General features: G+C 43.1%; 1 protein-coding gene across 8 annotated transcripts in view; it reads right to left on the bottom strand.

Annotated features, from left to right (window-relative positions):
* The window catches only part of nav1a (neuron navigator 1a), a 154944-nt gene extending 142699 nt beyond the window's left edge, over positions 1-12245 (bottom strand). For 7 of the 8 annotated variants that reach the window (XM_080444380.1, XM_080444383.1, XM_080444385.1 and 4 more), the window contains exons 1-2: positions 12151-12245; positions 6913-7138 (exon numbers count right to left, since the gene is read on the bottom strand). The gene's annotated coding sequence lies outside the window, so the exon portion shown is untranslated. Of the gene's footprint in view, positions 1-6912; positions 7139-7755; positions 7878-12150 lie in introns of those variants that run through there. The other variant, XM_080444381.1, reaches the window with a different exon arrangement.
* Between the last annotated feature and the right edge of the window lie 3889 nt (positions 12246-16134).

The following is a 16134-nucleotide window of genomic DNA, read 5'->3' as shown; positions in this document are numbered from 1 at the left end:
CTTTGCACACATGTGTACAGTGGACCCATACACATGTGGCCACACACACACACACACACACACACACACACACACACACACACACACACACACACACACACACACACACACACACACACACACACACGCACACACACACACACACACAGCACCCTGCCCCTCTCAAAAAAAGAAGAAAGAACCCACATACTCCTAACTCCGCAATTCCCTTCCTACATAGCTAAAATCCTCAGTGTTCATTTATCCATGAATTCCCAAGAGTGTGCAAATGTAACCAAACGGACCCCTTTCGTACATTTGCTCACTCTCAAGAGTTAAATTAACCACTCAGGATTTTACAACTTTTGACAGAATCAATCTGGGATTATATATCCTCACCTGTGCTGTTTCAGTGTCCTAAGATCCAGTGCCTCTCGCCTACTGTAACCTCCCTGCACCCTGCAGTCACCAGCAGCACCCTCCCAAAGCCCTATAAACTGAGCTCACCAACCACCAGTCTCTCTGGTCTCCAACCAACTGCAGGGTGGCTGTCTGTCTGTGTCGACCGGCTGAAGAAGAACTTTAATGTAATATATCATGTAATTGAACTACCTCGCTGTTACTGTACTGGAGGGACATGAGTGGAGGAAGTGGACACGCGGTAGACGGGTGGAAAAGGGGAAAGAGAAGCACGCACAGTGGCAGATATCACACAACCACCTGGGAAAGGGGAACAAGAAGCAAATTGATTCAACTCTACGCTATTCTCAAGAGTCGTACACGCAACTTCTAAACGAAACGCATTCCATATCACCTGAATGAAACACTTGTCTTCCATACCGTACATGCTTGCACCTCTTGGTTATTTTTAGTGACATCTCAATGTCACTAAAAACTAAGCTTCAGAGCTCCCAAAACAAACTGATGCGCCTACTTCTCGGCCTTAAGCCCACGACCCACCTAATTCCAACACACTTTGCTAGTTTGGGATGGCTCAGGGTGTTTAAGATAGTCAAAGAGACAGTGCCCTCAATAGCCTCATACCTGTCAAACTACTTCTCCAAAGGGAATGACAACCACAGCCACAATACTAGAGGGAGCAACCATGATCTGGTACCACCCACATTTAGAACAAACATGGGAAAATTCTCATTCTACTACTCTGCCACTAAAATGTGGAATTCCCTGACACCATCCATTTACAAGGATGTGTGACACTGGTTTCTTTAAAAATTGGCCTGGAGACCACAATGGGAGGTAAATGTAATTTTCTCATCTCTTTTTGCACATTTATTGTTTGTATTTGTTGATGACATGTATTATTATTTATTTATTCCAGTTTGGAAGTCTCAGCCTCAGTTTGCTGTTTCTTTATAAAAAGAATGTCATAGAACTATGACATGGTAGCATTCATGATGAGCGCACGGGAATTCACACAAACTTTAACACACACACACACACACACACACACACACGCACGCACGCACGCACGCACGCATGCACACACTCCACATTATGCCCTATAGTATACCGATCTGTGTTGCCGAGAGACATCTTGAGAAGCTTCTTTAGTGAACCAGAGATTGTCAAACTAAACCTGTCTGATAACACAAAAATACAATTATTTACAACTGTTTGAGAGCACTGTTTTTGCAGATCTTCCAGTTGCCACACAGCACTGTGTGAAATTACAAACCAGCGCTTTCTATGCAGTTCTCCATACACACAGTGTATTCAATTATACTATACTTCTCAGCGGAGGTGAGTGTGTTCCTCTAGCAGGTATAGGGTCTCTACCTGTCAGGAAGTCTCTCCGATACCTGACAAGACCGTTCTGTACTAACCATGGGAAAGTACACTGTCAAATAATGCATGCAATAGACAGTCTCAGATGCACATTCTTCTATTTATTGAGAACACTAGCGTGTTTCGGCCTCAGCCTTCCTCAGAGCAGGTAACTTTTTAACCTGCTCTGAGTAAAGAGCAGGTTAAACACTCCACAACAATGATTCACCATGCTGCATGCAACTCCTTGCAACATGCAGCTACTTGCAACTGCTTGCATTATCCCCAATGGCAGATGCAAGGAGTTGCATTGGTGTGGTTGATAGGGCTGTGAATCTTCAAAAATAATTTTGTATATTCAAAACGATTCTCAATTCAAAAACTTTTTTTTTTTTCGATTCAAAAGCGATTTTCTTTCCCGATTCAGCCGGGAAATCGATTCTGAATCGTCCAACATGAGAATCGATTTTTGAATTTGAATCGATTTCTTTCCTGCAGTCCTAGTTGTTGACCTTAAAACTGTTTTGTTGCAAGGATTATACAAATGTAACCAAAACATAACCGTAAGGATCCATTTTACATTTGTATAGCCTCAGAGTTACAAATGGATAAATGAACACTGAGGATTTTACTGTGTACCTCACCTCCACCACATCATCCTGCCTTCCTCACATATTGTCACACACATTATAGTACAAACACACACACACACTCTCACATGCATACACACACGTTTGTATTACTACTGTATACTTGTGAAGACAAACATTTTAGGAATGCAATTTTATAAATGCCATTTTTGTCGCACACCAAAACTAGCCGATCTACAAGACCACATCAGGTCACCGCAGCATTGCGAGCTTGTAGATTTGCTATTCTTGGTGCATGACAGAGGTACGCAACTAAGAATAAATCCGGCAGAACTCCAACCACAACCCCTACCTAACCTCTAATGCCTATAATCCTAATCATATGCTTATCTCTAACCCTTTGTTTTTAACCAGAAAAAAACAAAAAATGATCTTGTTAGGACCAGGAAAGGTGTCTTCACAATGTGTCCGTTTCTTAAATTCTACTATACTAGGGTAGGTACCCTCACAAAAAAACATGCAGTAATCCTGGTCTCTATATTGCCTCCCCCTGGTCAGCCGGGGCGTCTGATGGAGGGGAAAGGAACTGGTTGGAATAACGTGTTCCTTCCACGCGCTACGTCCTTCCGGGGAAACTCCCCCGTCAGGTGATAAGAAGCGGCTTGCTAGCTCCTCATGCATTGAAAGAGGCATGAGCTCAGTTCTGGGCTCTCCCAAGGCAGGCAGAGGGAGAGTAGCGCCCAGGATTACGTGAAAAAAAGGGTTAGAAAATCATGAGATAAAAATTTAGAAAAAAATTATAATAATTGTACTATACATGTGGGGATATTTGGCCCTCAGAAGTATAGTAATACATCTCACACACACACGCACACGCACACACACGCACACACAGAGCTGAGCCCGCCACACACAGAGCTGAGCCCGCCCGCCACACACTCACTCAGCTGTCATTCATTTAACTTGGCACTAAAGATGACTTGATCATAGATACATACATAGACACTGACTTAATAAAGTGTTGGTTAACAGAGACAGACGTGACTCTATGTCACAGCTGTAAATCTCCATCTTCCACTCCTGTCCTACTCTCCTTTCTCCCCATCCCTTCATCTCTCGTTCCTCCTATGGTTCCTCCCCTCCCCCAACCTCGTATTCATCTCTCTCTCTGGAGGACCAGTGGGGCACGCACACGCACACACACACACACACACACCATTAATGAGCATCAGAATTCCAGTCTGCCTGATAGAATTCCTAGTAGTACAGCTGTAGTCCTATCTGTATGGAAATGTTCAGTCCCTTATGACCCCACTGAGGTCATACCAGTATGACTTCACACTATTAGTTCATAATGATATACAGAGCCTCAGCTGGTGGTGGTGTATTGTGGCGGTGACGCGTGTGTGTGTGTGTGTGTGTGTGTGTGTGTGTGTGTGTGTGTGTGTGTGTGTGTGTGTGTGTGTCACTGTGTGTGTGTGTGTGTGTGTGTGTGTGTGTGTGTGTGTGTGTGTGTGTGTGTGTGTGTGTGTGTGTGTGTGTGTGTGTGTTTAAGCTGAGGAATTGCTAATAATATCTGTAGCCTATAGTAGGCTATATGAGATACAGCAAGAGTGAAGGAGCCAAACAAGAAAGATAACCTTGTGAAATCGATGGACCCAGCAGAGCTAAATAATTCAGAGCGGACATCACAACACAACAGTGAAGCTCAATGGAAAATCAGTTATTATATACTGTAGTGGTGATCATAATCTAGAACTGCACAAGCAGAGATCACCTCATCTGCTTGAAGGTCAGTTCTGGTTGTAAAGCCACGTGTGAAATAATGTGAATGTGAAAATATGTGTTTTTTACCTTTCCTTGTTGCACAAATTGCTCTATTGCAGTGGTTCCCAAACCTTTTCGTGTCAAGGAGCCCAAATTAATATGTATTTGGCCGCGGACCCCCACCTGAAAATATATTCTACCAGGGACCCCCATACAAGATTTGTGTTCTTAAAATGTTTAAAAAAATATTCTAAATTCTATTTCGATTGTTATTTTCAAATATAGCTGATGCATATAGGGTTAAACCAATGCTATATTGGGGGAACCCCCCCCCCCCCCCCTAGCCTCATGGCAGCATGTTATGTGCACACCTACTATTGATGCTAATGTTCTAAACATATAACTGCTACTACAGTACATACACTAGGCCCATCTGTATTTATCTTGATTATTTAACCTAGTTAAGACGCTGAACCCCTAATTGCTCCCGATGAGCAGGTTGGTTTCTTGCATGGTTTCCTCCGCCATCGGTGTGTGAATGTGTGCGTGAATGGGTGAATGTAATCTATGTATCTACAGTATGTAAAGCGCTTTGGATGAAAGCGCTATATAAATGCACCATTTACCATTTAACCTGTTTCTATCCTTATCTCTCCAGCACTGACTACCTGTGCGGCAGTAGCTCAGGAGGTAGAGCGGCCGCTTGGAAAACGGAAGGTTTCCAATTCGATCCCGGGCTCCCACAGAGTTAGTGTCGAAGTGTCCACAAGACAAGGATTTCACTTGTAAACAATAAACATCTGATGTGACAATAAAGCTGATTCTGACATCTTCATGTGACAGAGTGTAAATGAGTCATTCATTAGGCTTTAGTTATTAGCCCTTAAATCTGTAGGCTTATTGTATAAATGACGCTAGTATAATAAATGAGGCTTTAGATGGGTGGGGATGACTTCTAGTGTGTGATGTGCTCATGCTAACTCTCAGTGCTGTCTTCAGAGGAACTACTGAAACATTCTATTGCACAACAAACTTAGTCAACCAACCTGTTTGGTCCCAGGTGCTGCCTGTGACATGTCTGGCAACTTCATTTTGAATATGAACATTTGACGATTAACTTGTTTTCATTCATTCAAAAAAAATCATGGGTTCACCTCAATCTTTGAATACAAAGAATGTCCATGAAACCTCCGTTGCTCCAGCAGGACTGTGCTGCCACCTAGTGGTCATAATCTAGAAGAGCAGAAGCACATCACCTTCTCTCACTGCTTGTCGTTAGCCTCAGAGCATGATTGCCTACGTAATCTTTTGTCCAAATTGACATTTCTGCCTTACTCTACTCTCCTAACACTGCTGCTTCATTGTGCCTTATTGCCTATGCCATCAGCCTATCAGAGTGCTTGTTACATTCCAAAATGACTTAGGCAGAAAGTGCTTTTAAGCCAACTTTTGGACTATAGGCAGAAATCTTTGAATGTAACAGGCATTCTGATAGGCTGAGAACATAATGCAATAAGGCAGGATGAATCAGCAGTGTTAGGAAAGTAGAGTTAGGCAGATATGAATAAAGGCAGATAAACAGGAACCAAAGAAACTTGCCTAGGTATTTAATTTCTTCTTTACTGAAAACCTTAAAAATATGCCATATGGTGTATAGGCAATTATGCTATGAGGCTAACATTGGGTTTCTCCTCTCCTCTCCTCTCTTTTCCTCTCCTCTCCTTTCGTCTCTCTTGTGTTGGTTTCTCCTCTCCTCTCCTCTCTTTTCCTCTCCTCTCCTCTCTCTTATGTTGGTTTCTCCTCTCCTCTCCTCTCCTTTCCTCTCTCTTATGTTGGTTTCTCCTCTCCTCTCCTCTCTTTTCCTCTCCTCTCCTTTCCTCTCTCTTGTGTTGGTTCCTCCTCTCCTCTCCTCTCCTCTCTTTTCCTCTCTCTTGTGTTGGTTTTTCCTCTCCTCTCCTCTCTTTTCCTCTCCTCTCCTCTCCTCTCCTCTCCTCTCCTCTCCATTAGGTGTTAGGCTAAATTAGCTGAGGTAATGTATTTTTCCTCATCGGTTCAATGAAACTAATCAGCTTAATGAATGCAACTTCTGAACATTCGAGAAAAGCACCATAGCATGCTAGACACACAGAGAGAGAGAGAGAGAGAGAGAGAGAGAGAGAGAGAGAGAGAGAGAGAGAGAGAAAGAGAAAGATTTGATTTTCCCCTCATGATTGTATCACATTGTTTTAACAGACCTCCCTCTCTCCTCCCTGTCCCATGATGACACACTGTTTCTGAACGAGAGTTTAGTCTGATCAAATAGCCACACACCCTCTCTCACACACACACACACACACACACCCTCTGACTCATCACAAAATCAATCAAGGCTGACAGAGGTGGGGGGCAATGTGGGACCTGGCTGTAAACTGAAGGGTGTTAGCAATGTGTGTGCGTGTGCGTGTGCGTGTGCGCGTGCGTGCGTGCGTGCATGCGTGCGTGCGTGCGTGTGTGCGCGCACACGTGTGTGTGTGTGTGTTAGTCCAGCCGGCGGCCAGTGCACATCAAAACAACGTTATTATTTAAACAACAACAATAGTAAAACTAGCCAAGTGTCTGTCAAAGGTCAAAGTGACACCCGATGATGTCAAAACACTGCAATCTCCCATTGACAGCAGTGACATAAACACTGAACGAACAAATAGTTTCAGTCAGATACCTTAGACTCCAATAACAATAGCATAATAACAACAACAACAATAACAATATGTTATCAATAAATCACATCCCTGATACGTCAGCAGGGACCTACCGGTAAAGTGTTGCACTGTGTTGGCGTGCGGCCCTCTCCTGTGCTGTGCTGTGCTGAGCTGTGCCGTTATAGGCCGGGCGGGCCTGGCGGTGAAGGCTGTGGGGAGGTCACACTTCTCTGAACGTCTCAGGAACAATGGGGGCTGTTTTTTCCTGGATCACTGTTGCATCCTCACCGCTGCCGTCCCATTGGCCCGCGGCGCCTCGCCATTCACAGAGACAGGAAGCTGTGACAAACAGAAACAAACGTCTTCAGCCAATCGGAAGGGGGTCCACTCCGAGCCCAGGAGGTGACTCGCTTTTTCAAAGTCACTTTCTTTCAATGGAATCAATGTTCTCATCTTTTTTTTTTTAGGAAGGAAAAATGTCATTTGACCGGCTGTTCTGTGTGATTGTAGTGAGTCAGATGTATGAATGGGCCATGAATACAGTTGAGCTGAAGTGACAAATGTTTTTGTTCATACAAGCAGTGACATGAAAAGAGTTCACACACTACGCAGTATGATTATGAAAGCATATGGAGACACAATCGGGCCAATGAGTTCCTAGACTCCAGATCACTCACCAACTATTCATCGAACACACACACACACACACGCACACACACACACACACACACACACACACACACACACACACACACACACACACACACACAGACACCTGCATCCATGGATGTGTGTATACACACGTATGACACACAAACACACTCTACTGTGGATGAATTAAAGCATAGGTACATGAATATCCACATACACAGTACACACACATAGAATTAAGCTTGCACGCACACACACACACGCACACACACACACACACAGAGAACAACAAAAATTCAGCATACCATGAGCATCCCTTCATTCTAAAGGCGTGCAAGCATCCACAACAAATGGCGATGGAGACTTGCGGTGTGCGATCAGTATTCTCAGCTGAGCTATCTGAAGCATGCACACACACACACACACACACACACACACACCGCCGCATGCTGCACTGACTCATCCAGCCCGCGTAGCGCTGACTCAGGCCGATCGCATCAAGTCACCCCTGGTTACGGGATACCCCTCTCACCCCCTCCCCTATTTATCTATAAGCCCTGCCCCACTCCCTCCCTCTCTCTCTTACTTTCCCCGTCTGCCTGTATGCCTCCGTACCTCCACCAATTAGATCGCTGTTTCCCAAACATATTTTAATTATTATAATTTCAAAAGATTTTCAAAACATTCCCAAAAAAGCATTGTTTTTTTTATAAATAAACAAATTCATTTAAAAAAAAAATAATTTCATAAATAAATGTAACAAAATCAAAGAAATTCTATAAATTAAAAAAAGAAAACTTTTAAGAAGTAGTGAAAATAGCAGATCTACAAGCCTGTAGATCAGCTATTTTCACATCAAATCTCTCTCTTGGGTCTCGAGCTAAAAAGTTGGGGAACCACTGCATTAGATTACCTAAGACCACATGAAGACACTGTTAAAATATGACTACGCACACACACACACACACACACACACACAGGCCCAAGAGCAAAGCTACAGCGATGACGTCCCAGTCACAATCACAGTGAGTGACACACAGATACACACAGTTAAAAGAACACGTGTACAAGTTCACCAAATGAGAACCAAAACAAGAAGTCGACATTCGAACAAGCTGAAGTGAAGACAAGCTCCCACTCACCCTCTGCATGCATCAGGATATAAAGGAGAGGATGAGAGAGAGGAGGATGGATGTGTGTGTGTCCTATCTGTCCTATCATCTGTATGCTACTGAGGGTGTCTGGTGGCTCACTCCATGTGCCTGTGCTTCTGTCTACTTTAGCCTGGCAGGCCTCTGGGACGTGTGTGTGTGTGTGTGTGTGTGTGTGTGTGTGTGTGTGTGTGTGTGTGTGTGTGTGTGTGTGTGTGTGTGTGTGTGTGTGTGTGTGTGTGTGTCTCTCGCCAATCAGCCATAACGTCACCTCGCTGTGCTGCTGCCGCAGTACGCCTGCAGCCGTATCCCCGCCCCTGCACTCTCTCTCTCTCCGTCTCTTGATCTCTCTCTCTCCCTCCCTCCCTCTCTCTCTCTCTCTCTCCCTCCCTCCCTCCCTCTCTCTCTCTCTCTCTCCTCATCACCTTCCCCATCTCCCTATGCAATTATACTACCCCACTCTCCTCTCCTCCTGTCCCGTCCCGTCCTCTATCCTCTGCTCTATTCCCGTCTCCTCTCCTCCCCTCCCCTCCTCTCCCCTCCCCTCCCCTCCCCTCTCCTCTCCTCTCCATAATGGACCTGTTGGCCAGGCTCCTTCCCTCACTAAGGAGTGAAATATGAGCCCAGTTAAAGCAAAGACAGATCCATTAGATGGATGAGAACGTGTCTGTGAGCACTTGTGCACGTGCCTGCTGTTATTGTGTGTGTGTGTGTGTGTGTGTGTGTGTGTGTGTGTGTGTGTGTGTGTGTGTGTGTGTGTGTGTGTGTGTGTGAGAGACTGACAGGCGGTAATTAAAAGATATGTGGCCATGTGTCAGAAGCTCAGATCCATCAACCTGCTTTTACACCACAACCTGTGGTCACTGGTCAGGGTCCAGGGAAAAGACAGGAGCGGAGAGGAAAACAGGGTATGCTAATGATGTGTTCACGCAACACACACACACCTGATGATGTGACTGTCAATAAAGCTCCTTTGAATTGAATTGAGAGAGAGAGAGAGAGAGAGAGAGAGAGAGAGAGAGAGAGAGAGAGAGAGAGAGAGACAATATCGTTGCTGTCAGGCAGAAACCTCTTACTGTATCTCCATGTTTTAACTTTTTTTTTTTTTTCGTAAATTAACGTCCTTGATCATACTACAGCGTCACACAAAAGCATCAAAAGTAGCAGATCTACAAGCTCGAAACGTGGCGCGAAGCGGCACGTTTCGAGCTTGTAGATCTGCTACTTTTTCTATTTTTGAATTTGAATCTTGAAAAGTAACAGTTTTGGACGTATGAGGTTTCCATCCGACAGAGACGTTATATAGAAGATAAGGGAAGGGGAACAGGACTGGGTGGGTGGGCGGGGGGGGTAATCATTTACGGAACAATGACATAACCACGTGTCACCGATGTGTCATCCCACCTTACAAACGCGAGGAGGGACGGTACGGTACAGTTGTCACCGATGTGACCTTGAACACAGTCTCCTAGCGCTGCCTGCCTGCCTGCCTCTCTCCTCGTAAACAACACTCTACAAAAAGACTCATCCCATCGATCCAGTGTTTACTCAGCTCTCCATGTCCCTGTATCATCGCATCTGAAACTGTTTATTGGCCAGAGGCAGTATATGGTGATAAAGATACACAGACACACAGCTGGGACCAACACGGCTCTCTCTGGACCTCGAGAGACGCCATGGATCGGATAAACATTGATACAAAGGCCATCGTAATATAATGTTTTTGTGTTTGTGAGATTGTAGTGAACACGTGGTATTGTTTTGACACTAGGAGAGGAAAGCACCCTAACTATTTAAACCCTCTAGTCTTAGAGCACAGTTTTTTTTTGGTTTAAAAAAAATATATATTTATTATTTCAAGAGATTTAAACAAGTTTAAACAAAATAAATCACAACTTTTCATCAATTAGAAAAAAATCAAATTTTTTCAAAAGTATTTCATAAATAAAATGTCAAAATCAAAAATTTCCATTAAAAACACGTTTAAGAATTAGTGAAAATAGCAGCTCTACAAGCTCACAACGTGGCGCGAAGCGATGCGTTGGGAGCCTGTAGATCTGTTATTTTCACTAGTTTGGGTCGTCTAATTTCTCTTTTGGGTCTTGAGCTAAAAAGTTTGGGAACCACTGTCTTTAGAGAACCGGACTTGAGTTACAACTCTACTTTGACTATTTCTTTCCATCTACACACCAAATCTCTTCGCCACACATTTTTTGCTAATGTTCCCCCCAGAATCTGGATGCTGGGGTTAGTGGTTCAAGTGGTTAATGATGTAAGATGTTTTTCATCACCACTTGTTTGACAGAAAACAGGATCTGATTGCTTTTGTGATCGCTCTGTCCCAGACAGACACACCCATTTCTCTTCTGGTTCCTCACGCCACGGCACCTGTTATTATTTTCTCTTTGTGAGGTAGAATTCATGTACAGTTTCACTTCCACACAGATCTTCGATCCACATTCTGTCCCCGAGCCCATTCTCTCTGTCTCTGTTGTTACTCTCATATTACTGCTGTGCTGGCTTTACAGTTCTGCTTTCTAACCCTCCAGGGATGGGAGCTGAATGCTTTATAAAGACTGTGATACTCAACAGGAAGCCATTTGGGTTCAGACGCTCAAAATAAGAGAATGATGATGCCACCTTCTTCTAAATACAGTTACAAGATGTGCACACAATCTCCTCTTTGAATTTTTCACTGAATGGCCAGAAATTGCATTGGCAGTCTCTTGACCGTGCATTAATGTATAGCAGTGGGTTTTTTTTTTATTCATGTCAAGGACCCTCAAATTAGAAAGTGTTTGGCTGCCTGTCTGAAAATATTTTCAGCCAGAAGGAACCCCAATACAAGATTTGCGTTAAAATGTTTTCAAAATATACTTTTTTTCCCCAACATTCTTTTGATAGCCGATGTATATATACACAGTAGAGTTGAAGTAGATTAAACTGATTTGAATGCTTTATTAACTAACATTTGCTGGGGAACCCCTTCAAGGACCCCTGGGGGGGGTCCCCGGACCCCACTTTGAGAACCACTGCATTAATATACAGCGTAAGAGCTCTCTGGCTGATCACATACACAGTATTGATTATACAGTACATTGACTGGCTACATGGAACCCTTAGGGGAGGCGGGGTGGGCCAGAACTGTAAACAAGTACCTCTATGCGAATCAAATCAATGCATATACTTCAGCCGCTCAACCAAGCATGAGAGATTTATGCACACTGTAAACTAATGAACATGACATGTCCCCTCCCCCCACAGAATACAGGACGCATATGCTATATAATACAGTTTACAGTTCAGGCATATAGCAGACGCTCTTAATCCAGAGCGATTTACAGTAAGCAAAAACACAAGGATAATACATCATAATACATCATAATACACAGCTTTGACCCCCACTGCCCCCCCCTCTCTCTCTCTCTCTCACACACACACACACACACACACACACACACACACACACACACACACACGCTCCCCATCCTTCAACCGTACTGTACTGTGAAAATACAATCACATAACTGCCTACCTCAAAATACTCACCAAAAATATCGTCATTTGGCCTCTGCTACCGGTCTGTCCTTTCAACTCCTCCTGGATGTTGAACCCATGCTCAGAAGCCAGTCACAAAAACACACTCACACAACAAAAAAACACACAACCACATGATCTGTTGCTTTGTCTCAGCGGTCATGCTCTTGAAACGGGAAGTGACTGAGGGATTATGGGTAGCAGTGTGTGCATGTGTGTGTGTGGGGTTGATGGGGGGGTTAATGTCATAGCTAATCTGCTGATGTCCCCAAGGCCATGCTGTCCCCCTCGGGGTAATACACTACTTCAGTCACAATAGGCCACTTGTGCCACACTGTCACCACATGGGCTGGAGGAGGGGCGGGGGAGTGGGAGTGGTCAACGGGCTGTTGATCTGCCACTGAGGGATGCTGGAAATTATGGAAAATGAACGTACAAGATTCTAAAATAATCATAAATAATAAACACATGTCTTATACTGCAGATCACTGGTTCTCACCGTCGGGTCCAGGGACCACCAGGGGTCCTGTAACTCTGAGAGAATGGACCAGTAAGGGTCCATTTGGGATCATTTGCACTCTCTCAGAGTTAAATGCACACAAAGGATTTCACAGTATAGCTTGGGGTCGAAGAGATAAAACATGGTATCGAACAGGAGATCGATCGTGGACTGATGCATGTCAAACTGGGGCTCCTTGAAATTAAAAAGGTTGAGAATCACTGTATATCTTATTATTACAACTGGCAGGTGGGTAGACATGTAGCTCATCACGAACGTAATGTTAACGGGTGCAAAAATGTCACAAACCACTTGACATCCGTGACGTAATGCTCTGATCGGCGCCACTGGATTTTCCAGAAGAATCCAGTAGACAATAAGCTGATAGAGTATGTCATTGTACTGACTGCAGTACACATAACTCATCATAAGTACTCAAACACCCTGAATTAGTGCTTTCCCAGTGTTTAAAATAACTGTGACTTTTGTAGGCAGCATGCCTGCCTGAGGAAGAGTTTTGTATTCGAAACACGTTGCTGAGTAGTCTGTAAGATTTTAAGCCAATTGTGTGTTAATTTGCCTAAACAAAAGTTGAAAAAAAAAATGCTGTTTGAAGGCATTAAAACAATTATTTTGCATTATACAGTGGTCTCCCTCCTCATATGTTATTTTTTTTCATTGGGTTTTTGGGGAACCCTACAGTATAGGACTCTCCACTGTTTTGTGTGGCACTTTTGTAGGCCTACCATAGGCTCTAGACCATGGGACTTCAAAATGGGGTCCGGGACCCCCAGCGGGTGCTCAAAATAACTACAGGGGGTCTGCCAAATCTTTGTGTGATGGGGAACATTAGCCAAGAAATAGCAGATCCACAAGCTCCCAACGCCTCGCGCTGCGAGGCGTTGGGAGCTTGTGGATCTGCTATTTTCGGAGAGTTGGAGTAGAGGGAAAAAGAAAAAGCCAACGGTCAAGTTGACTAAATATTGAGGGTTTCAAGGGTTAACTGTCTGAAAATACATGTTTAACATGAATCCAACATATTGGAACAAGTCTATGAACCTAATACAGTATCTATGAAATCTAAGAAAATGTGTAATCTTTTGTTTATCTGTGGGACCACAATCATGACTTAGATTAGTAGGACTTGTTATGGAAATGGGTGTGACTGTGTTCACTAACGTGATTCACATCCCTATTTAACTTAAACCTCCCCACTGGGCGGCTTATAAACAATGGCATGACTCTGTAAGAGGACTATGTGAGTGGATTTGACACTGTTTAAAAAAAAAAGTGTCTAGGATTAGTGATTCTCAGCATTTTTTATTCCAAGGACACCCTTGTATCTTTCGATCTTTTGATCTTTTGTTTATCTGTGGGACCACAATCCACACTGTAAATTAATTCAGTATTAATTTAGTCTCTCGAGCCAGACTGTTGACTCAGACAATGATCAAATGCTTCCGTCATACAGTCTGTGCAAAGGTAGCGCTGAAAACCATCCTGGAGTAAAGCCTCCCTCCGCTTCCATTTCGTCTTTACAGTTGTGTAAATTTGTACTTTATTTGTACTGTAAACCAAATTAGCTCAGTTTCCGGAACCGGTTTCATCACACTGTCAGAGCTGGTATCGTGGACTTCACGTCTGCTATACAATTACAATACCAGTGGTTCACAAACGTTTTAATTTCAAGTTACCATAACTCTCAGGGTTACAGACCTGTAAGGGTCCATGGACCTCACTTTGAGAACCATTACAATAAAATGTATGCAATATTGTATGAATGATTGAATTTGTGTTTATCACAACTTTTAATGAACACAAAAATTATACAATTTTTTGTAAAAGTAGGAATGTAGGAAATGTATAGTCTATTATTGTTATTGCTGTCATAGCTCTTACTACTGCTGTTGCTACTACTAGCAGTTTTACTGTTTTGACTGCTGCTGCTATTGTTGCTTTTGCTTGTACAGTATCTCTCCCTCTCCGTCTCTCTCCTCTCTCTCTTTCTCCCCCTGACACGATCAAGGCAGATGGCCGCCCACCCTGGAGCCTGGGTCTGCCTGACATTTCTTCCAGTTAACCCATTTAGACCGGGAAAGCATCTGTCATTTTAGATTTTAACCACTCTAACCATTATCTTATACTTTGGCTGTTCAAATATAGCAGATATATAAGCTCATAGCGCGGCACAGAGTGCCGTGCTATGAGCTTGTAGATCTGCTATTCGTTTTTTAAATTATGATTTTATTTTGCAAATCTTTGAATAAATATTTTTTAAAGCGAAAATGTGTATCTCAAATCTTTGCTTCTAAGTACATTTGCTTATAAATGTACAAAAACAATGTACAAAATTAGATGCATTTGGCCGCGGACCCCCATCTCAAAATATGTTGTTCCAGGGACCCCCAGAAGCAAAGATTTGATTTAAAAATGTTCGCTTTAAAAAATATATATATTCAAAGATTTGCACACATTTTCACGATTTTTCAAAAATAGCAGATCTACAAGCTCATAGCGCGGCACTCTGTGCCGCACTATGAGCTTGTATATCTACTATTTTTTAATAACCAAAGTATAAAATAATGGTTAAAGTGGTTAAAACAGAGATGCGTTGCTTGCTCAGGGTGGCACAATGTCGGGTCTCTGCTCTATGAGTATCTTGCGACAACTTGTTGTGGTTTTGACACTATAATAAAATGAACTGAATTGAATGTTATCCACTAATAAAACAAAAACCTATCATTATTCTGGTGTGTATACTGTGTAGGCTTTGTTTTGTTTTTATCGTATCACACGTGGTAATAAAACTACCTGGTTAAACGTGTAAGCTCTCTCCCTCTTGCCGTCTCCATTCCTTGGCACAAAACAAAAGGAAACTGAGATTTATGTGTAGTTCCTGAACATAAGGACACAATCTCTGCTAAGAGGATGGAGCGGAACTATGATAAAAACAATAATCAAATGATCTACTGTAATATGAGGATATTGTTTAGGGATTGTCACTAATGGTTGGAATTGGGCTCAGGCTCCAAGACAATGTTTTTTAGTAAGCTGTTTAATGGCTAGGGCTAAGATTAGAAAAGGTCCTCAGGGCGTGTTGTTCACTGCCTTAACCATTAGCAACCTGGCATCCCCGTTTTGGGCATGTAATTCAAACATTTTCAAACATTTTGCAGATTTACAATGAGTTGCACCATGACGCATTGTTAGCTTGTACTGTATATGTGCTATTTTCACAATGTTTTGGGCATAAAAACATTCCGATGTCTTAACCACTTTCAACCTGCCTACCAATGACATCATTATTGGGCAGTTTTTTTTTTTTTCAAACAAGATTATATTTAGATTTTCATTAACGCGAGAACAATGGCTTCCATTATAGCATGCTAACTTTCCAGGAATAGAAAGCCTGCAATTTCTATTAGCTTGGATTCCCCATCGATGATGTCACTTGTAGGCGGGTTTCTGACCTGTCCATAGCTCTCCTCTGAGACACA

Source organism: Gymnoscopelus braueri (genome assembly GCF_963280865.1).
Source record: "Gymnoscopelus braueri genome assembly, chromosome: 12".
NCBI classification, from domain to species: domain Eukaryota; kingdom Metazoa; phylum Chordata; class Actinopteri; order Myctophiformes; family Myctophidae; genus Gymnoscopelus; species Gymnoscopelus braueri.
This window is presented reverse-complemented; position numbering and strand designations above follow the sequence as displayed.